Source organism: Schistosoma haematobium, chromosome 4, assembly GCF_000699445.3.
Source record: "Schistosoma haematobium chromosome 4, whole genome shotgun sequence".
NCBI lineage: Eukaryota > Metazoa > Platyhelminthes > Trematoda > Strigeidida > Schistosomatidae > Schistosoma > Schistosoma haematobium.
In genome coordinates this window covers 2,085,398-2,108,446 of record NC_067199.1, presented here as the reverse complement: position 1 = coordinate 2,108,446, position 23,049 = coordinate 2,085,398, and the positions used below count along the sequence as shown (strand labels likewise).

General features: G+C 35.1%; 1 protein-coding gene across 1 annotated transcript in view; it reads right to left on the bottom strand.

Moving 5' to 3' along the window:
• MS3_00007193 (uncharacterized protein) overlaps window positions 1-20,243 on the bottom strand; it is a 66,603-nt gene extending 46,360 nt beyond the window's left edge. Inside the window, exon 1 of the mRNA XM_051215448.1 lies at window positions 20,146-20,243. The gene's annotated coding sequence lies outside the window, so the exon portion shown is untranslated. The remainder of the gene's footprint in view (window positions 1-20,145) is intronic.
• Window positions 20,244-23,049: the final 2,806 nt, after the last annotated feature.

Sequence of the window (23,049 nt, the reverse complement as noted above, 5' to 3'; positions counted from 1 at the left end):
GTTAGCTCCCTACTTGTTGAGACCTTACCGCCGGAGACGGATATCCGTAGGATATGGCGAGGTGTGTATTTTTAGGGTCGACCTTTTCTAACCCCACCCCTCCTTGTGGGAAGGCAGCATCGCTGTCATGCTGGTTTTCTGAAGGAAACACCTTACTGCTGTCATACCTCTCTACAGTCAACAGTACGACTTCGCCTTCGGACCTTGGGTTTGTTGCTTTTAGTCTTACCGCTCTTCAACTGACCTGTCTGACATGGTAGAATCTTGAGGAACGGTTGTTGCAGCCAGTATAGCTCTGTTGCTTCATCACGACAGGCAAGCCCGACCACCACGTCAAGGTAACAACGGTTGGGGATGGTAGAAAGAAGGTTATGGGAGGTCAAACCAAATCGTGGCATCAGTGCTTGAAGTCACTAACTTGTAGTCTGAGCCATGTTGGTAGATGCAGACTACTTGTTTGAGGTCTGCGTGACTATCGTAACCAATGGTTGGAGACTCTTGGTGACATGGTTCAGAATCGATCACAATGGTGTCAATGTATACACTCTCTGTCTTCCCTTAAACTAAGAGATTAAAATCGCTTCATATCTTTCTTTCTACGAACTAATTCTTTCTTCCTGTACTATATCCTTATTGCAATCTTTCTTTTATATATTATCATCTCTGAATTAACTACTTCAATGAATCCGATTTTTATGTTGCTGTGCTAATGCGATATGGCAACTTCGACTCATGCATATAAATGTGCCTGATCCTACGTTGTAGCTGACTGACTGACTGGCTGACTGAAGTAGGCAGAATAAATATATGGGTTGATAATTTCATATACTCATATACTCGTTTATAGAAGCGTAGATATGTGAATGTAAATTCTAGAGAGATTAGTAAAGAATTAAATTTCACTTAGTGTTGTTTGCTTGACTGTTCACATTGATGTTTAGGACTGAAATTGATCAGTCTCTCATTGGCATATGTGCATCCTATGTGGATTGCCTCGATATTGTCCTAAGTCATAAGCGCTCTAAGCAAAGATGGATAGTGACTAGCAGTGGAATTCGGGATGCGCGTCTTGCCCCAGTACTGTTCGAGTCCCAGAGTGAATATCAAATCTGAGATGAAGGCACATCCGTCTGAGTCCTAAATAGGAGGAAACACACATCCTGGATTCCACTGCTAGCCACCATCCATCTTTGCTTAGAATAATATTAAGTTGAATTAATCTAAATCTGTCAGTCAGTTAGTCAGCTACAACGTAGGATCAGGCACATATATGCATCGGTCCAAGTTGCCATACCTCATTAACACAACAAGATGGACACCGGATTCATATAAGTGGTTAATTCAGAGATGATAATATATAAAAGAAAGATTGCAATAAGGATATAGTACAGGAAGAAAGAATTAGTTCGTAGAAAGAAAGATATGAAGCAATTTTAATCTCTTAGTTTAAGGGAAGACAGAGAGTGTATACACCGACGCCATTGTGATCGATTCTGAACCATGTCACCAAGAGTCTCCAACCATTGGTTACGATAGTCACGCAGACCCCAAACAAGTAGTCTGCATCTACCAATATGGCTTGACCAGAAGTTAGTGACTTCAAGGACTGGTTCTACGTTTTGGTTTGGCCGCCCCTAACTTTCTTCCAACCATCCCGAACACCGGTTGGCATTGTACGTCGTGGTAATCGGTGTTCGGGCATACGTAACACGTGACCCAACCATCTCAGTCGATGAAGATTAACAAACTCATCAACTGATTTACCATCATTCCCTAATACCCTCTATCTGTCTAACCTCACTATTACTTACCCGGTGATCCAAGCAGACGCCAGCAATATTTCTAAGGCATCTGTGGTCAAATACTAGTAGCTTACGAATATCTTCTACTCTTAAAGGCCATGTTTCGCTGCCGTAAATTAAAACAGAACGGACTGCCGCGCAGTATACTCGTCCTTTTATTGATAGACGGATATCTCGCCTTCGCCATAGGTAACGTAAGTTGGCAAAAGTCAAACAAGATTTTCGAATCCGTGCTGAGATTTCATCAGACACCAACCCATCAGGGCTGATCAGACTTCCAAGATAAGCGAAGTTGTCAACGCGTTCGACTACTTCACTCCCTATCCTTAGTTCAGGTGTTGGCGCAGGCCAGTCCTGAAGCAGGAGCTTGCATTTAGAGGGAGAGAAGCGCATTCCAAACATTCTGGCATTGTTGCTTAGTGTGCTACCAAAAGACTCTGCATTTTATCAGCGTCTTCACCAAACAGGACTGTGTCATCTGCGTATTCTAAGCCGATAAATGGACCTCCTGGAAGGAGATCAATACCCGAGAATTCAGTCGACGAGAATGTTATTTCCATCAATAGGTCTATGATGAAGTCAAACAAAAATGGAGAAAGTGGACAGCCTTGACGGACACCACTTGAGGTTGCAAAAGCAGATGACAGTTCTCCATAAGCTCTGACACAACTAGTAGTGTTCGAGTAAAGAGCCTTCACAAGGTTTATGTACTTCTGAGGCACGCCTTTCAATGACAGACACTGCCACAAAATCTCGCGGTCTACCGAGTCAAATGCTGCTTTTAAGTCAAGAAAGACCATTGTCGGACGCCGATAAGTGTGCATGTGTTCTAGAACCTGACGAATGGTGAATATGTGGTCGATGCATCCACGACCAGGTCTGAGGCTAGCTTGATTCTCTCGTGTTTGCAGTCTACGAGTCTTAGTTAGGCGTCTGATAATTATCGAGGCTAGTATTTTAGATACTATGTTTGTTAAACTAATCCCTCTGTGGTTGTCGCAGGATGATTTTGACCCTTTCTTATATATTGGGACGATAAGTGATTGCGACCAGTCAGATGGAATAACGTCTAACTCCCAGATCTTAGCTAAAATATTAATCAACCTAATCGCTAAAATTGGACGACCATCCTTAAAGACCTCTGGAGCCAATCCATCTGGATCAGCTGTCCTTCCTCGTTTCAGATTAACTATAGCCTTTTGAACTTCAGCTAGAGTTGAGGGATCTACTTCAATGTTCCATTCACATTGTCTGGGAATGGAGGGTAGTTGTAGAGTAGCTGAAGGCCAGTTGAACTGTTCTCTGAAATGTTCCGCCCACCGTTCTAAACGTCTGGACTGGGAGCAGATGAGAGTATCGTCTTTTTCCGATATAATCTCACTTACACTTGACTTATTAATTCCAGTTTCTTTTATTAGTCTGTAGAGCTGTCTTGTGTTCCCTATAGTCGCCGCCTTTTCCATCTCTTTTGCTTTCATTGCCCACCACTGTTCACGGTCGTTTCTTAGACTTTTGCCTAACCTAGATCTGATTTGTTTTCTCTCTTCATCGTGTTCAGAGCCTGATGGTATGAGTTTACGAGAATCCATCAATGCAATAGACCTTGAGGAAATCCATTGGTTCTTTGTAACCCTGTGGTTTAGATCACTGATAGATGTCACTGTTATTTTCACAGCTGTTTGTATATCTTTCCAAGCAACATCTGGGTCAGCCTCGTCTTCAGAACTACCTAATTGTGACCTCAGTTGTTCCTGGAACCTACTTTTGGTTTTCTCGTTACTCGACTCAGTTCTAATGGGTTTTTTAATGAGGCTTTTTTGCGTCCAGTGAGGCGCAAGCAGATGCGTGCCCGTATTAGGGCGTGGTCGGAGTCCAAGCAGGTACTCCGGAATGAGCGACAATCTTTTACGGACCCTCTCCAACGATCAATGATGGCAATCTAAATCTGTACGTACCTATGTATAGATAAAGTTACTTTTAGTTGCGTAACATTGTATTTCATGTCATCATTTATAAAACAATTTCATCAACATCAACATTTGTATCACTGAATTTACAAATAATCAACCATATGAATGATTTTTATGCTAACTGCTTATAGATAATTGGTAGAAGATCCTAGAACTAAGTTTTATATTAACTATCACTTGTTTAGAGTTTCTTCTCAACTGCCTCATATCAAGACATATTGGACAAGATCTTGAGTCAATTAAATTATTGGCTACATCATAACTTGACCAACAAAATTTGGTTAGTACTAAAAGACAATACAATGATAACATTGATCATAACTTGGTGACAAGTCACTTGTGTATGATCGTTATAATTTGTCTACATTTATTATTCTTGATTAATCAATCTTCATATTATTTACAACCTTGATCAAGATGTTTATGTTAATGTGGTACAAATTATGTACACTTAGCTTTTGAAATAAATTCCTGATATTAGTCTTTCTAGGCTGTTATACAAAAGCTTAGATTCTTGATATACTGTGTAGAACGTGAACACTCGAAAGTTAGAACCTTCCAAGTTGCAAATAAGAAGACAGAAGAAGACTTGAGAATGTGCTTATCAAAACGTACGGAAAATCATGGGGTATTTATAGATATTAGCGTTTGTTATATCAACATTATAATTCAGCCAATCTGCAAAGAGGCATGTTATGCTAACTGACCAATATTATCATGCCATCTTGATATTCTACAAAGCTCTATTACGTTCTGATTGGACGGAACTCTTCAGCTCCTCTATAGTCTCTGGAGGCTCCGTCATAGTTCTCAAAAGCCGTCCTAACATACTTACTTACGCCTGTTACTCCCAATGGAATATAGGCCACCGACTAGCATTCTCCAACCCATTCTGTCCTCAGCCCTCCTTCCTAGTTCTATCCAACCGTTGTTCATTCTTCTCATCTCTGTATTTACTTTTCAGTGTAATGTGTTCTTTGGTCGTTCTCTTTTCCTTTGAACTTGAAGATTCCATGTAAGGTCTTGCCTTTTTACGCAGTTGAAATCTTTCCTCAGTGTGTGTTCTATCCACTTTCAGCACTTCTTCCTGATTTCTTCCTTCAATGGAATCTCCTTTGTTCTCTTCTCTAGAAGGTTGTTGCTGATAGTGTCTGGCTAACGGATTCGAAGTATTTTGCGTAAACAACTGTTAATAAACACTTGTATCTTGTGGATGATGGCTTTCGTAGTTCTCCAAGTTTCCGCCCCATACACTAGAACTGTCTTGAAATTCGTGTTGAAAATTCTGACCTTGGTGTTGGTTGACAATTGTTTTGAGTTCTTATACAACCTTATGAATGTTTCAACTAATTCACAATCTATTTTCTATTCGATAATAATTGGCTTATATATCTACATATATCTCTTTATGGCTATGTATAATTGAATGTCTATACAAGGAGACATATCTATTTCTCGTGACTACTTAAGCAATAATTGGTTAAAAACTCTCAAATAACTTGCCTACATATATGGATACACTTAGTCTATGTAATTGATAATGATTAATTCATTTACTTTCCCCTTATATCGGTCGTATTGTTTAAGCTGTAAGGTTGTAATAAACCTTCCTAGCTGAATTCATTCTGACATTTCAATATTCTATACCGTTGATAATGATCATAATAGTGGTTATATTAGTTGATTTGTCAAAGAAGTTAAACGGAAAGCATGCAATTTATAGATTAAGTAGAAAAGAACCGTTAGTAAGTAAAATGAATAAATTCGGTGTGTTTTTTTTGGCACGTTAAACTAAACTCATCATTTGTTTATTTATTTAAACACACGAACATTGATACAAGGAAGCACCAAATACATATGCGTCATATAAATCATTCGATTTGTGTGAGGGCTAGGATACTGCTAGGGTGCCCAAACCGAAGCAAGTGGAGTTCTTTAACTGCCACAACTGGAGCTTCTGGCCTCAAGGTCTGATCCACAAGGCAGTAGACCAACGTTAGGAGATGCAGTTCGATGGTAGTTGGTGACCAATAATTGGTTCATACGTCATTTGTTTTTTCAGAATACTGTAGTCCATGGAACCCCGGGTTTCCCATATTTTTTAGGTCTACTCTCCGTGTCCACCAACCCGGTTGAAGCACCAGACATCCGTATTTCATCTTCTCAATTTTGTAAACAACTCCCGTATTGCGAGAATGCAGTGAGTAGGACTTCCCTGTTGGTGGCTGTATCCATATGGACATGTGAGAGCATTTGGAAAGGGTGAGTTGACTCTCCCCAATTTCGGGTATACCAGGGCATTTGTAGGCTTTACCAATAAAATATATGTATTTAACATTGTTTTGTCCAAAAATAAAATTTTATGCACTATCAAGTTTTTTTTGTACTAATCATAATAAGTAATCTGATTAATTAAATTACAATCAGAATCGGTTTTGTAGAGATTGTAGTGATTCGAATGGTTGAGTTCATGAGTCGTTGTAAGCTAAACTATATTTGATAATCTGAAAGCAATGAACGATCATTTCGTTCTAGTATGGAACTACTCAGCAGTACACATTCACGATCCCACACGTGAGAATTGAACTCACGACACTCGGTCTCAGGTGAGATCGCTTCATTTCCAGTTCGGCATTGACACTGTTAGATGTCGACTTTGTGGTTCAGAGGTTAATGGTTCATACGCGAGACCGAGGTTCCGAGGTTCGAGTCCTGTGTGCGAGATCGTGGATGCACACTATTAAGGAGTGTCATATTAGAACGAAATGGCTGTCCAGTTCTTCCAACTATTGCATAGTAGTCTAGCTTACATCGAATCATGAATCCAACTGTTGAAATAATTGAATTACAATCGATAAATATGTGATATAACTCAATGCAAAATGTAGAGTTATTTTGCGTGTTTCAAATAGAGTCAACTAGATGTAGTCTGAATCTGTCAATTGTCAATTATTCAATTTTCGTATCAGCTTTATTCACAGTGATTAATAGTTTACTTTAAAAGATTTTAACATTATAGTACTGATGTCGACAGATATAAATGGTATGTATGACCAATCTCAAGTGAAATGGTTTGAGGCAGAAGGTTGAGAAAATGAAAGAGAAGAGTATGAGAACAGAGATTGATTGGTATGGAAACGAAGGGACAATAAATTCTGAGACGATTGTTGTATATTTTGTAGATGAATTATTTACTGTATGGTTCACAGATTTTACTGAGAGATTCAGTAATGCTTTGATTGTCTCCAATTGTATTCTCATTCACTACAATTCATGTCTCCATGTAATCAACAAGTTAATATTATCTCAATACAATCTACAAATATCATACAATCATTATGTTACACTTAATCATAATTAACATGGAGACTGGCATAAAAGCGTTTCAATCCAACATCCCACAACACATTGGTACATTGAGATGAATTGAATAATAAGTTAAATAACAATAGTAACGATGATGATAAGAAGGATTAAACATTGTGAATACGGTTGGAGAACAGAATGAAGATGAACGTGTATGAGAGAATATTGACGTGAATGTAACTGAGCTACTATGATCGATTGTGATCGAAATTCACTAAAACGTTACAATCAACAAATATAACTAAATTGAGTTGAATTCATGAGTTGATGTCAGTTAGATCACCATGGCAAACCTGGAAACACTAGATGGCCGTTTCGTTCTATTATGAGACTGCTCAAATATATTTACTGAATTATATAGCTTGATTCTTTCTATTAACTTACATTTGTTTCTCCTAGTTACATACAGATAAATATATTATGATTCTGTTCAACCTGGATTTGGAAACTTATTTCCCTCCATCTTCTTAATCTTGTTAATCAGTATCAGGTAAGTTGATCACATTGTAAAATGTAAAAATGTTATTATCATTCCATCCATTGTACATTTCATGGATATTGATTTTTCATCGAAAAAATCCAATCTCTTTCATCTATTTATTTATTTATTTTACTGTAACCATGTGAAAACACTTTCCCCGTATCTTTCATGTAGATTTTTCACTCCTTTTTTATTCATTTAATCAATGAATGACGTAACAACCTCAATAATTTATGACGATGATGATGATGATGATGATTACGTAACGATAAAAAGAAGGAATGTTTGTTAATGGTGATGGAAGTGGAAAGTGGAAAATAGAAGAATGGGAGGGAGGGTGGTGTTTTCTTAATTTATGACATGTGATTATTGAAATCGGTGAATAAATCTTTGAAAAAAACAAAATGTTGATCATTCCTATAACATTACATAATTACACTGTGAATTCCTACAGGTTATCTCAATGTGATTATAATAATTGAGTGATTATTCGATGTAATCTTAAATGTTTCCTCCTCAGAATTCTTCCATTGGATGTTGTAGTTCACAATATAAACAAAGAAATCATACGATCAATCGTAGTTGATTTGAAGAATTAATTCCCGTCGTTGTAGTGAGATCAGAGTGTTGGTCAGATGAGTTTAACTATATGAATTGATAGGTAATTATCCAGAAGTCATATTAAAGACTATTATTAGTTGAAGTTGGAAATGTAAACCATTGAATAGCCCAGTCATTGATGTGAAATTTGATCACTCACCATGAGATCTCGAGGTGTCTGGTTTGATCTCCTGTGATTTCATGTATATACACTATTGAAGAGGTGCATACCACAACAACGATAACTATCTAATGATTCTGTGTGTTCAACAGTTATCTAACTGAAGTTAATCTTTGATCTAATCTACGAAATTAATCAATATCTCCACAATCACACAATTGAATAAATAATCGACTAACTATTCCTCTCTAATACTTAAAAGCTTTCTGAATGACATCGATGAAATGATGATCTTAGTTGTTTAAACTAATCAGTGTAACGTTCCAATTCACTTCATTAAATAGTGTTGATCTACTCGAAATAAAATGCATCATGTAAATGACGAATAAATGAATAAGTGTTTATGTATGAACACTCAAAATAACTGAATATATTGCAAACAATTGGTAGATGAATATTAAGTTATTTTAATCATTGTAATAATCTAGTTTCAATGTGATGTGTGCTACTGATTTCGACAGTAATAAGTAGTATGTCTTATTTATGGAAAGTGATGATCTGGTGAACTGGAGAAAGAAAGCTATTGAAGATTGAAGTAAAGAGAATGAGAATAGAGAATGATTGGTATGGAAATGAAAGAACAATGGAGTTGGAGACGATTATTGAATGTTTTGCAAATGAATTATTTACCATATTGTTCACAGATTTTACTAAGACATTCGTACAGACCTATGATTTTCCTACCTGTGTTCACGTTCACCACAAATTAACCTACAATTTACCTTAGGTCAATCTATTTACACATGATCTTTGTGAATAGGATAATTTCATTAACACTGATAAATAGACAATACTGATTTAGTATTTTCTAATTTCAATGGTTAAGATCATGAGTCAGTTGAAGCTAGACCAACATGGAAAACCTGGAATGGCGTCTCGTCCTATTGTGTGACTACTCAGCAGTATGCATCCACGGCCTCCCCCCCTGCGAGATTCGAACTCAAGATCTACTGGTTTCGTATGCGAGCACTTAACCACTAGACCACTGAGCTGGCATGCAACGGTGTTAATGTCTCACTTCAACTAATCCACGAAATCGCGTGACACATCCACCATTGTCTTCAGTGAGTTACTATCTCACAACAGACCTGGTTGAACTCCACTGGTCACTACTTCTCACTAGAACTCCAGAATATACCTCTTGAATCCAGTCACTAGTGAGCATATGTTGATTAATATCAAAAGGTGTTTTTTCGGATATTTACTGATTGATGACAAAGTAAATTGAAAGGAATCAAATTATACTTTTCTCATATTACTAAGCATATAAATCAAATCTTTACATTAGAAGGTAAAAATATGCTTAACACTATAGACTAGTCAAATATAAACTTGTTTACTACTTAGTGATTAATCAGAATAAATATCTCAATTTAAACCGAAGACAACAGTACTCCTAATATCCTAATGGGATCAACTTAGATTGTAATACTAAGGAAAGAGAGATTGATTGCTTTGTGATACTTCGATTTCAGTTGATTATTCTTATTTAAGTTTGTAGGTTTATCATAGATTAATTTTAATCGTTTAACATCAAGGCACAGTCTACTGTAGTTTCTTATCATTTGGTGTAATTTAGACATTTTAATTTTCTATTTGTGTTATTCACAGGTATAGAATAACAATGAATGTAAATGACGATAGTAATTTTTCAGTTGAACTGCTGAATTCCAAAATACAAAAAGCTGTGGTCAATAAGGACATATGTACAATGAATTTATATTTAATCCAGGGCTAGGATACTGCTAGGGTGTTCAAACAGAAGCAGGTGGTTTTCATAAGGGGCCACAACCGGAGCTGTCGACCTAGAGTTCTGATCCACAATGCAGTGGAACAACGTCAGGAGATGAAGCCCCATGGTGGCTGATGACCAACGACAGGTTCATATGTCATTTGTTCCTTCACGATCCTGGAGTCCATATACAACATTGATTTAGAATCGGGGTTTCCCAACTTCCCCGATGTGGACTCTCCGTGTTCACCAACCTGGGTAAAGCTCTGCACATTCACTATTCATCTTCTCAAATTCGTGAACAACACCTATGTTGCGAGAATACAATGAGTAGGACTTCCCTGACAGTGGTTGTATGTACGTGATCATGTGAGAGGATTTGGAGAGGGCGAACAGACTCTTCCCACCCTCGACCGTACGAAGGGAATTTCGGGGATAATTGTACTTCCAAGGTTATTTCATTGATTAAATTAAAGAGTGATATTTAGACTTCAATAGCCTTGAGAAAAAAAAGTTGGCGAGACTCTAATTTATGGACGACATTTGAACGAACCTTCAGTGACCTTGAGAAATATAGGCCAATCAGTAAACAGTCAGTATAGAGTAAAAATATATTATACAAAACCAAGGAAATAAAGTGGATACATTTCTTATAGGTGGTTCAAAAACGTGTCAAGATTAGAAAGAGGTTCATAGGTTCTAAAATCATAATGCATGCAATAGAGGAAATCATCCATACGGCTACAGAATAGTCGGCCTCTGGAGTCATGACAAAGTCTCAAAAACTCTTTCAGCCTCGAACACATAGTTTCAGTATTGTTTATGTGCACTCCGGTTGTTGAGTGCACAAAATGCTACTTGTCGATAACGACACGATGCACATAACCAAGCCTATGTAGGAGTCTGTACGCTCTCCAAACATCCGTATATATTGTAGTACCTGGCTGCAGCTAGTGTTACTGGTGCTTTCATTATCCAGTTTGCAGTAATTGTCGTAATTTGCCTTAGTTAGGAATTATATATGGGGTTTTCATCACGAACCGACATCAGCTATAATGCCAGAAATTTATTTAGCTAAATGGATGAAAGGCTTCCGCGTTAAAATTCGAGATCTATTTTCTTGTACCTGATTGATTCGTCCACAACTTATAGTCTTGCCGTTTTATTTGTTATAGCCGCTCAATTATCACGTTTTGCATGAAATTCCCTGTGAACCGATCGTATGTTAGCATGAAGTACTGAAGTTGGCGCCATAACCTTGTAATCTCTAAGATGCCTCTGACGGACTCATCCATAAATTAGAGTATCGCCGAAAATTTTGTGTAAACTTTTCTAAAAACATTTTTACAAAACTTTAAATAATTCTGGGTAGTTTATTTAATTTAAAAGAATTTTTCAAAAGGATTATAATTGTCTCATTAAAAATTCCGTCAATTTCACTTCAAGTATCCTTATTTTTATTACCACAAACAAATAAAAAAGTAATTTCTTTAAGAAAAAAAGATACTTTATAGAGAAAAAGAGAGGGGTAGGGGGATAGGGAAGGGGGAGAGAGAAGAAAAATGTCAATTGTATTACTTGTTACTTTTGTCAAGTGCCTATATGATATTGATTCATAAACAGTTTTTGACTATATATAAATATATAAATACCCCTTAGCAATTAAAATCATTTATTGATCAATCATGTATACTTAATACTAATCAGATACCTATTTTTATAATGACTCAATTGTAACCTTCCGATATAACGAATTTTAAATGATCCAATTAATCAATTACACTATTTAATTATTCTCTCTTATTACATATAGTTGTCTTATATTAAAAAATATATATACAAGACATTGAAAAATAGATGTCATACTTGAAACTAGGCATGAAGTTAGGTATTTTATGGGTAAGACGATATTTGAGCGACGCTAGATTGACCTGGAGAGTGTGCACCTAATAACTAGGACCAAATGAGGGCTATAAAGCTGTGTAAGGAATTATAATTATGATTTACAGTTGATGATTAAAGTTAGGAATTAGATTTAGAGTTTTCATCACGAACTGACATCAGTTATAATGTTACAACTCTATTTAATCAAATGGATGAATGAATTTCGCGCCAAAATCTGAGACCTGTTATCTTATACGTAATTGATTCGTCCATAATTTGTAGTTCCGCCGTATTTTACAGTAAACCCTAAAGATTATATTCAATCTCGTTGTTTATTGATCAATTCAATGTTTTGACTTTGAATTTAACTGAAGTTAAGTTGGGTTTTTTTGAATGACTATTAAAAAACCAGAACGTGTGTAACCAGTGTTCATCTCTATTCCTACAATGAATCGAATATTCAATACAAGTTAATAAATAAGTATTCTATCATCTATAAACTAACTGATCGTAGTTAAACTGTCATCAGAAGCACTTTATGCTCTATTATAGGATTCTTTAAAAGTCTTCATCCACTACTCTACAGTAAGGAACCGGACCTAGGGTGTACGGTCTCGTGAGCAATAGCTTAACCGTTAAATTAATGAACTCATTACACGATAATGAGTGACCATCTGCCACTGCCTAAGATGGATGACTGTCTCACACATTGCTGGTCACGACGTTAGATAGATAGATAGATAGATAGATAGATAGATAGATAGATAGATAGATAGATAGATAGATAGATAGATAGATAGATGTGTGGATAGGTAGATAGGTAGATAAACATTCGAACTTATATTGGCTTATCAGTTACTTAAGGTAAGATCAATATCAACGCAGTGAACTTCGTGAAAAATATTTCCTAACATTAATTGTATATTTCCGTTTCATGTTGTTGTTTTTAATAATTAAAAGTAAAATGGTGAAATTGTATTAAAACAAGTTCATTTCCCTTTTATTATTTGATCTTGAAGAGGTAAATGATAATAAATTGAATTTAGCCAAAAAAATCCAATAAGCATCAAGACTATTAGATAACTGTTTCATTCTGGTTTGGTATTCCCTAACTGTACTTTCGCTGATTGTATCATATTTGATGATTCAAGTGTAATATTATAGTTCTCATTATTCATTTCAATCTATTTAGGACATAGATAAATATATTCAATAACAGAATTCTATAAGGCAACTAATTTGCTTTATTTCAGCCCCCAAATGTCCTGGTACGATCGAGTGTGATGTCAGTTAGCTCTGCCTCATGTGGTCACGTGCATACAACCATTGTCAGGGAAGTCCTTTTTATTGCATTCTCTCAACACAGGTGTTGTTTACGAAATTGAGAGGACGAAAAGCGAATGTGCGGAACTTTAACCGGGTTTGTGAACACGGAGAGTCCACGAAGGGAAGTTGCAAAACCTTTACTCAAAACAAATGGTGTACATGGTCTACAGGATCTTGAAGAAACAAATTTCGTATGAACCAATTATTGATCACCAACTACTATGAGTCTGCGTCTCCTGACGTTGTTCCACTGCCTTGTGGATCCGACCTTTAAGTTGACGTCTACGGTTGTGGCCCATTATGAAAGCCACTTGCTTCGGTTTGAACACCCGTTCAGTATCCTAGCCCTCACATCAATCGAATGATTTATGTGACTCATATGTATTTGGTGCCTTCTCGTACCCATGTTTATATGTTCAAATAAATAATAAACATTATTCATTTTTATCTTTGACAAAGTACATGGTAACAAGAAAATGTTTAAATTAAGTTTAGATAGTCAAATGTTTTGGTTTTGTTATAAATTTCAAAAGTTAACCAATTTAATTCAAAAATCTAAATCTTTACTAGAAATCTTTAAAGCACTATGAGTAAATACAAACTTACAGAGAAAATGAAATTCAAGAAAATATCTAAGTTGTTAGTGTTACAAATGCTTGATATTTTATATTTATTTACTTGATCTACTTAAATTTCTCAAACCCACTCCGTTTGGAGCACCTCTTGGGCTACTGTAGGGTCCCAAGCCCGGATAAAAGAGGAGAGTTGGGCATGAGGTTAGCAACCCAATCACGTAGAAAACTGATTAGCTAAAAAAAAACGCTAATCCCTTTAACATATTAGTTATTAATTGATATTCATTCATTTTAAGTCTCAAAACTTGATCAGTTATTGACATTTCTTAATTATATAATACACCTAAAGTACATACCTATAACAATAGATAGATGTATGTAGAGTTTTTTTTTACTTTCATTTTACATTCATTCGTAATTATTTAGTTTCAGAAACGGGTTTTGTGGATCTTATAATAAGTTAATAGTTGAATTATTGAGTCAATTGAAACTAGACCATCATGGAAAACCTGGAAGCACTGAACGACTGTTTGCATCCTAGTATGGGACTCCTCAGTAGTGCGTATCCACCACCCCACCCCGTGGGATTCGAATTCAGTACCTTCGATCTCGCGTGTAAACGCGTCCTGAATTCCACCGCTAGCCTCTATCCATTTTTGCTTATCATGTTTGTGTATTAAGACAATATCGAGGCAATCCACATAAGATGCACATATGCCAACAAGAAACTGATCAATTACAGTCTTAATCATCAGTGAGAAGATTCACGAAATCTAAACCAAGTGAATATAAATCTAGACAGTTTACATTGAATTGCAGTTTATAAACAACCGTAAGCAACCATTCATTTACTTGAAACTAAATATAGATACATAGCAGCAAATGAGTAAAATAAATAATGCAACTAATTAGTATAGTATTATTTAAATATTCCAGAATAGATTTCGATGAAGAATGCTAATGAGTAACCTATTCTCCTCCCTGAGAGGTAACAGGCGTAAGTACATCTTATCTAGTAGAAGAATGTAGAGAAAATATTTTAACAGAGTTGATAAAACTCATCAATTGGATGCTTCAATGAATCACATTATTGATATTTACATTGAAACACAAACTTAATCCCCATGAATAAATTAAGAAATCATAAAAGTCCTATAAACTGCCAACAGAAGGGTAACGATTCCAATTAGAACCAAATAATTATTCTACTTTTACAATTAGTAATCAAATAAGTAGGGATTTTTGTGGATATTACAGTAATTTCATTAATTGACATCATGAGTCAATTGAAGTCAGACCAATATGGAAAACCTGAAAACACTGGACGGGCGTTTCATCCTAGTGTGAGACTCCTCAACAGTGCACATCCACTCAGCCGGCATCCAGTGATGTTAATGTCTAATTTCAAACAATTGAGAGACACATCTACCATCGTCTTCAGTGAGTTACTATCTCACAACAGACCCGATTTAGTTCAACTGGTCACTGCTTCTCACTAGAACTCCAAGAAATACCTTTTGAAGCCAGTCACTAGTGAATATATGTTGATTAATATCAGAAGGGGTTATTTGTGAATATTATAGTAATTTTAATAGTTGAGATCATGAGTTAATTGAAGCTAGACGACCATGGAAAACCTGGATACGCATTGGACAGTCGTTTCGTTTTATTATAGAGAACCACATACATATTATCATTAAGACAACAAAAACTAAGTTATATATAGAAGATAAACACCTTCATTATATAATCCAATGGATACAAGTATCATTACAACAACAACAACTACTACTACTACCACTACGACTGTGACCACTACTACTACTACTAGGACGACGACTACTACTACTACGACTATGACCACCACCACTACTACAACTACTATATTCAAATTACAGATTGATAAATAGTATTTTTTTCAAAATAACAAAAACACTTCAGATTTTATTTTTCAAATAATATTGATTTCGAAACAGAAAAAATCTATTTACAATTCAATCATGTTTAAGATATCTGAATTACTGTATTTTCTCTTCTTATTAAACAACAGTAAAACGATCTTTTCAGATCATTAAATCATCAGATGAAAAAGAGAAAAAACTATTATTATTTCCTGGAGTTCTAATGAGAAGCCGTGACTAGTGAAATTCAACAAGGCCGGTTTTGAGATAGTAACTCACTGAAGACAATGATGGATGTGTCGCTCAATTTCGTGGATTGGTTGAAGTTAGACATTGACACTGTTGGATGCCGGCCGGCCGAGTGATCTAGTAGGTTGAGCGTTCGCGCACATGACTGATAGGTCCTGGGTTCGAATCTTGCGGGGTGGAATCGTAGATGTGCACTGTTGGGGAGTCTCATACTAGGATGAAACGGCCTCCCAGTGCTTTCAGGTTTTCCATGATGGTCTAGCTTCAGTTGATTCATGATTTTAACTATTGAAATTACTAAAATCTCCACAAAACCCCTTCTAATAATTTTCTGAACTGTGTTAATGATTCGTTTCCAATGTATAGTTTAATAAGTTTAATAATAAGACAGTGATGGATGGTGGCTCAATTTTGTGGATTAGTTGAAGTCAGACATCAAAACCGTTGGATGCCGGCCGGCTCAGTAGTGTAGAAGTTATTCATTCGTCTACGAGACCGAAGGTCCTGGGTTCGAGTCTCCCCAAAACCCCTCTCTGTTTATTAAATAAGCATTTGTTTATAGTAAACAAATAGACTTTACAATTCTTAACAGTCATAAAATTCATGAGAAATGTTTTTCTTTTAGAATAGATAATATGAGTTTAGCACGAAAGGTCAACTTTTGATTGAAATAGTGAAAGTTAAAACTGAAGTTAAAACATGAAAAGAAACATTATCATTTATACAGATGCTCTTTATCACTGATTAAAGTTATTTGGAGTAGTAATGGAAGCCATGAGCTATTCGATATTTCTTTCGTCCTAATAAGAAAACTCCTCAGAAATGCACATTCATGGCTTTACTAGAGATTAGATCCAAGGTTTTCAAGTTTCATAGTGAGTATATTGTCTTAAAACTGATAAGCTAAAACTTGATAGCCTACATTTTTAAATTCAATCAATACACAATATAACTTGATAATCATTCATTATCATTGATGACAATTGTTTTATTCCTGAAACACTTTAAATTCACTAGTCACAGCATCTTGTTAGAACTTCAAGAACACATCTCTTATTACTACTGGTTTCAATCAGAGGTCTATTAGTAAAGTAATCACTAAGAGACCTGTGTATCCTTGGTCTGATCTTTGAAGGTTCGTGGGTTCTCACTATTAAGGAGTCTCGTAATGAAATGTGTTAACTGTTCAGTGCTTCCTAGTTTTCCGAGGTACTTCAACTAGAATCAATTTGTGATGAATATTATTTATCAATTAAATTGATTTTTATAAACTTTTATTTATTAATTCTGATAATGATGTAAACAATGTATATCGTCTCTTCCATACAGAACGATGGAGAACTAAATACAGTTGAAAAACTAGTCACTTATAATCACAATTAATTGATCACTGAGTGATGATCAATGTCATGTGTGTCAATTCCTTCTTAGTACAGATCGAATACTATCAACCAAGGTGCAATGTGGCCACTAGTATAGGTGACTCGACATTGTGTGCACTATGTTGAGATTAGATGGTGGTAGGAGGTAGTCTACAGGAAACTCTGGACGTCTCTGACTGTGAAGCTGGGTGACACGGGATCGAATCCGTCACGGAGCACCAGCTCCCTTAAGATTACAGGTACACCTTGCTGACAAGTGCCAAGTAGCATGAAACTCGGGTCCTGAGTGTCCTGTTGACTACACCCAACCACCATCTAGTTACTTATAATATGAAATGAGCTTAGTTGTTCATTATGATAATTAAACACATCACTTATACGATGTTTTCGAAAGAAACGATTCAACTAAATTAAATGGATGATAATAAGAAGGTAACATTCAATCAATCCATTTACACTACAGTGAATCATAAAAGTACCTAGATTTATCAGCAATCTATAAAACTAGCAGTATTATGTAATCATTACATTTCTTTTACTAAATTAAAATCCACAATTTGACCACACTGGTTATTCTAAATCTAACATTAACCCATAAATACATGCACAATCACGTAAACACTTTTGTATTTACTATCAGAAAGGGATTTTGTGGATATGATAATAATTTTCATAGTTGAATTCATGGGTCAATTGAAGCTAGATCACCATGGAAAACCTTAAAGCACTGGACGACTGTTTCATCCTACTATATGACTCCTCAACAGTGCTCACCTATGATCCCGCCTTGTAGGAATCGAACCCAGGACCGGTCGGTTTCACCCATACAAGTCCATAAATGTTTCCATTCATTTATTTAGTCATAAGTTACTCAGATTTATTTGAATCTATTAACTGAGTTAATTGTATGATTTTATTCATGAATTATACTTCATTGCAGAATTTTTATGAGAATGTTCCATTTTAATTGACAACAATAATTATTTATTTCACTGGTTGAAATCATGAGTCAATTGAAGCTAGATTGTGGATGCTCACTGCCAAGTCCCATACAAGGAAAAAACGGTCGTCCAGTGCTTCCAGGTTTTCCATGGTGGTCTAGCTTCAACTAACTCATGATTTCAACCAATGAAATTTCTAAAAATCTTCACAAAACCCATTCTGATATTTATTTATTTATTTTTATAATATTAAACATCGTTTTAGGGGAATTTCATGCCTGATACATCTTTCACTACCATTCTTAACTGAGTATGTCTTTTTCTCTTCCGAATAAAATCAATGACAGGAGGATAATTTATGCACCAACCAATCATTTATAAGATAACAGATCTCGGATTTTTTTATGAGAAATTCACTCATCTATTTGACTAAATAGAGTTTTAACATTATAATTGATGTCAGATTGTAATGAAAACCTTAAGTCTAAGTCCTAATCTTAACCCCATCAATTGTAAATCATAATTTGAGTTCCTCATACTGGTTTATAATCCTCATTTGATCCTAATTATTACGTGGACACTCTCAAGTTCAGTTTGGCGTCGCTCAAAGATCCTCCATAAATTATAATCTCACCAAATCAATAATACATAGATTAGGAAAATTGAATTTCTATCCTTAAAAACATACATCTTAAGATAATTTTATATAGTGAAAATTCCTATTTTGACATTTGGTAAATAAAGAAGGTTTCAATTTCCGTATAGCCAAGACTTCAATGAACCTTAGTATACATCTTTGAAGGCTTTTGCAGAACACTACAAATGCTGATTTGTTGTCAACCTTATGACCTGTCTCAATCAAATGCTTCGTAATGGATGATGATGTCTGTGTATCTTGTGATCATATTTGACCATTGGAATCCATTTGTTTCCGCAGCCATTTCGGTATGTGTTCAACCACCCTTAATTGCAAATCACGAATCGAATTAGTTCTTCATCATGACTCCACACTAATATATATATATATAAGTATGATTTACAATAATGAGGTAATACTCATCGACTAGATATGTTACGTAATAATTATATAATGATATATCGATTATAAAATGGAAGAAAGTGAATTGATAATAATCAAAGTAATTATTCGAAAATCAAGTAGTTGCTACGTGGCATATTATAGGAAAAAACAGAAGGAAGTAACAAAATATTTTGATGAATGGTCAGTGGTATAGTAGTTATGTAAGAAAAAGAAAATTTTCTTCGCTGAATCCTCTTTTTCTTATTCAATAACACTATGGGTTATTTTAGTTATGCAAGAATCAAGAGATGAACGCTGAAAATAAATAAAATACAGAAAATGGAAGAAATACGAAAATAGTTTATTAAAGTTCAACCACAAACTCCTCTATTATACCAATGGCCAAGGTGATGAAAGTGATTGTACAACCTTCTTTTTGATGAAAAGGTTAGGTTTGTGAACATAGATTGCAATGGCTTCAATAATGTGCAAAAGATGCACCCGTAAACAATGTGGCAAATTTCATGGAATGTAGTAGATAACTTTAAAAGCTCTTGAACACTCTTACTTTCCGATGTGTTCAACCAAAATGGATGGTATTCTGTTATACATATATTAGTGTGGAGCCATGATGAAAAACTAATTGAAGTTAATTTCATATGATCAAAATGGAATAAACTCAACATTTCAATACAAATACAATCCAATCAAAGTTTTATCAATACTGAACTTACCTTATTATTCTAAGTTTTCATTTGAGATCAATATTTTTTCGTTTAAAAAAAATCCACATTTCATGAAATACAACTGTACTAGAAGTAGTACTGGAAGTAGTAACGTATAATTAATAATAATAATAATTAAAATGTATTCATTGAAACCATGGTAATTCACTTGAAACTATTTTAGGATTTTATTTGTAAATACCTCGGATACCAATGATCAACCAATCAAATTTCTTAAATGAATAGTCATCAATTATTAAAATTTGATTGGTTAATTCAATGTATATATATATACATGTCTATGTAATAAAGTGGATCTGTAAAGTGTTTTTTTGTATTTTTTTTTTCTTTTCACATTTCAGATGATAGTAACCAAAAATAAAAAAACAAAAAAAATATGCCAAAATGATGAAAATTACAACTAATTGAAATTTTTAATTATAGTTCAAGTTTTTTTTTAATTTTTTCCCCATTACGGTTTCTTTTTGTCTTTTTATATACTACTTATATTCATTAGATAAATTACGTATTCAAGTAAAATAGGAGCAGATATGGAAAAGGATGAATTACAATCAGAAAGAAATGAAAAGGATTGACCAGGACAAGGTTGGATGGAGGATGCTTGTGATGAATTGTAATAAAATTTCTACTGATTTCTTCAATAGATGGAAAAAAAGAAAATATATCACAATTGATTGATCACTGGGTGGAGATCAGTGTCATGCGTGTCTAGTCGTTATTAGTGCAGATCGAATGCTATCGATCATGTTGCAATATGGCCACCAGTCTAGGTGACTCGACACTGTGGGCACTACATATATTGAGATTAGATGGTGGTTGGAGGTAGTCTACAATAAACCCTGGACCTGGGTTTCGTGCCACTTGGTAACGTCTCTGACTGTGAAGCTGGGTGACACGAGATCGAACTCGCCAGGGAGCACCAGTTCCCTCAAGATTACAGGTACACCTTGCTGACGAGTGCCAAGTAGCACGAAACCCGGGTCCAGGGTTTCCTGTCAACTACCTCCAACCACCATCTAATCTCAAAGAAAATATACATATCATAACTTGTGGTTTTGTGCCCTATTAAGGTATAACGTAATGATACCGCCAATTAGAGAACAGTGATTGAAGTAAAATTATTAAAAAGCTTGATCAAGTCATTTAAAACAACTAAAATATAAAAAGATATAATTAAATTGAATCTCTTGATCTTAATAATTGAAAACAAATATATCAAGGATACTGTTATATATTTATAATATTAGTTCATGAATAGATTTCGTATATCATCAGCAACAGCCTACTGTAGAAGTGAACAAGCCAGCTTCTAGCTGAAGAGGAAATTAAGAAAAGAGGATAGAAATGGATAGTACATACATTACGCAAATCATCAAACTGTATCACGAGACAAGCGCTAAATTGGAATCCTGAAAGAAAGTGGAAAAGAGGAAAGACAAAAGAAACACATTACGTCGGGAAATAGCAGCAGATATGGAAAAGGATGAATAACAATCAGAAAGAGATGAAAAGGATTGCCCAGGACGGGGTTGGATGGAGAATGCTGTTGAGCGGCCTATGCTCTTCCACGAGGAGTGACAGACGTAAGTAACTGTTAAATACTAGTGAAGATTTAATTACGAGTGAATTCCGAGAGCTATTAATGGACCAATTATATATATATATATATATATATATATATATATATATATATATTCTTATTGTATAACTATCCAGTAACTAGATTATGTATATCTATATTCCCCTTATTATAAGCTTCATTTTGATCTATTGATTATTATGATACGATTTACTGTTCTTAAGTAAAGTTCAGTTTATTGATCACATTCTACCACGTTCAGAGACACTTTTTGGGTTGATCTTGTATAAATGTTATTTCCTATTCTATAGTGTGATATGGTCTGTTTGGCTGGTATATAAACCAAGTATACTTGAAATAAATGATTTGTATTTTGAAAGCTGTTATTGGTATTCTGGACCTAAGCGGACGGGTTAGGCGAAAAAGGACCATTAAGGACATTAGAGCGCACCTACCGGTCGAACGTCATTGTTCTGGCACATTACTAAGATTGAATAAATCGTATTTCGATTGACGGATAAATCACGTGATAAAAACCAAGGCTTAAAGTCACAACAGATATATAATACTGAAAAGTATCACAGTAATATGAAACATAAAACTCTATTATTTCTTGATTATCTTAAGCTAATATTATTGTTTTTATCATGGAAATTAATCCTCAATAATTAATACATTGATTTTGACATGTACAATTTATAGTTGATTGATCATTGGGTAGTGATCAATATTATGTGTATTAATATACTTCTTAATCTAGATCGAATTCTATCGATCAAGTTCCAATGTACCTCTCTAATCTAGGTGACATGATATTGTGTATGTTATGGATGCTGAGGAATAATGTGCCAATCATTATCATGTTAAGTCTAATGATGTCCTTGGACGTCAAATGGGCATTTCCTATTGGCGGTTATTTATTTCACTCGTTAAATATTGTACAGATGTTGTTTTCTATTTTTATGGTACGATGTGGTCTGTTTGGTTAGTATATAAATAGAGTATGTCTGAAATATAATGATTCATAACTCAGAGGCTGTGACTTGCGTTCTAGACTCAACTGGCTGGGCTAGACAGGGAAGCGGTACCAATCAGGACACTAGGTCGTCCTTGCGTGTTTTACGTGTTACTGTGATCGATCGATAAAACGCTGCCCATCCATAACCTGCAGTCTCACCCGTTACGACAGTGTACACTCTGTTAAGATGAGTTAGTGATTGGATACCTCTAACTACAATCTTACATGTATTATTTATTAAACTGGTTATTTCCACATGGTATGAAAATGTATACATAGAATACTAGTAATAATT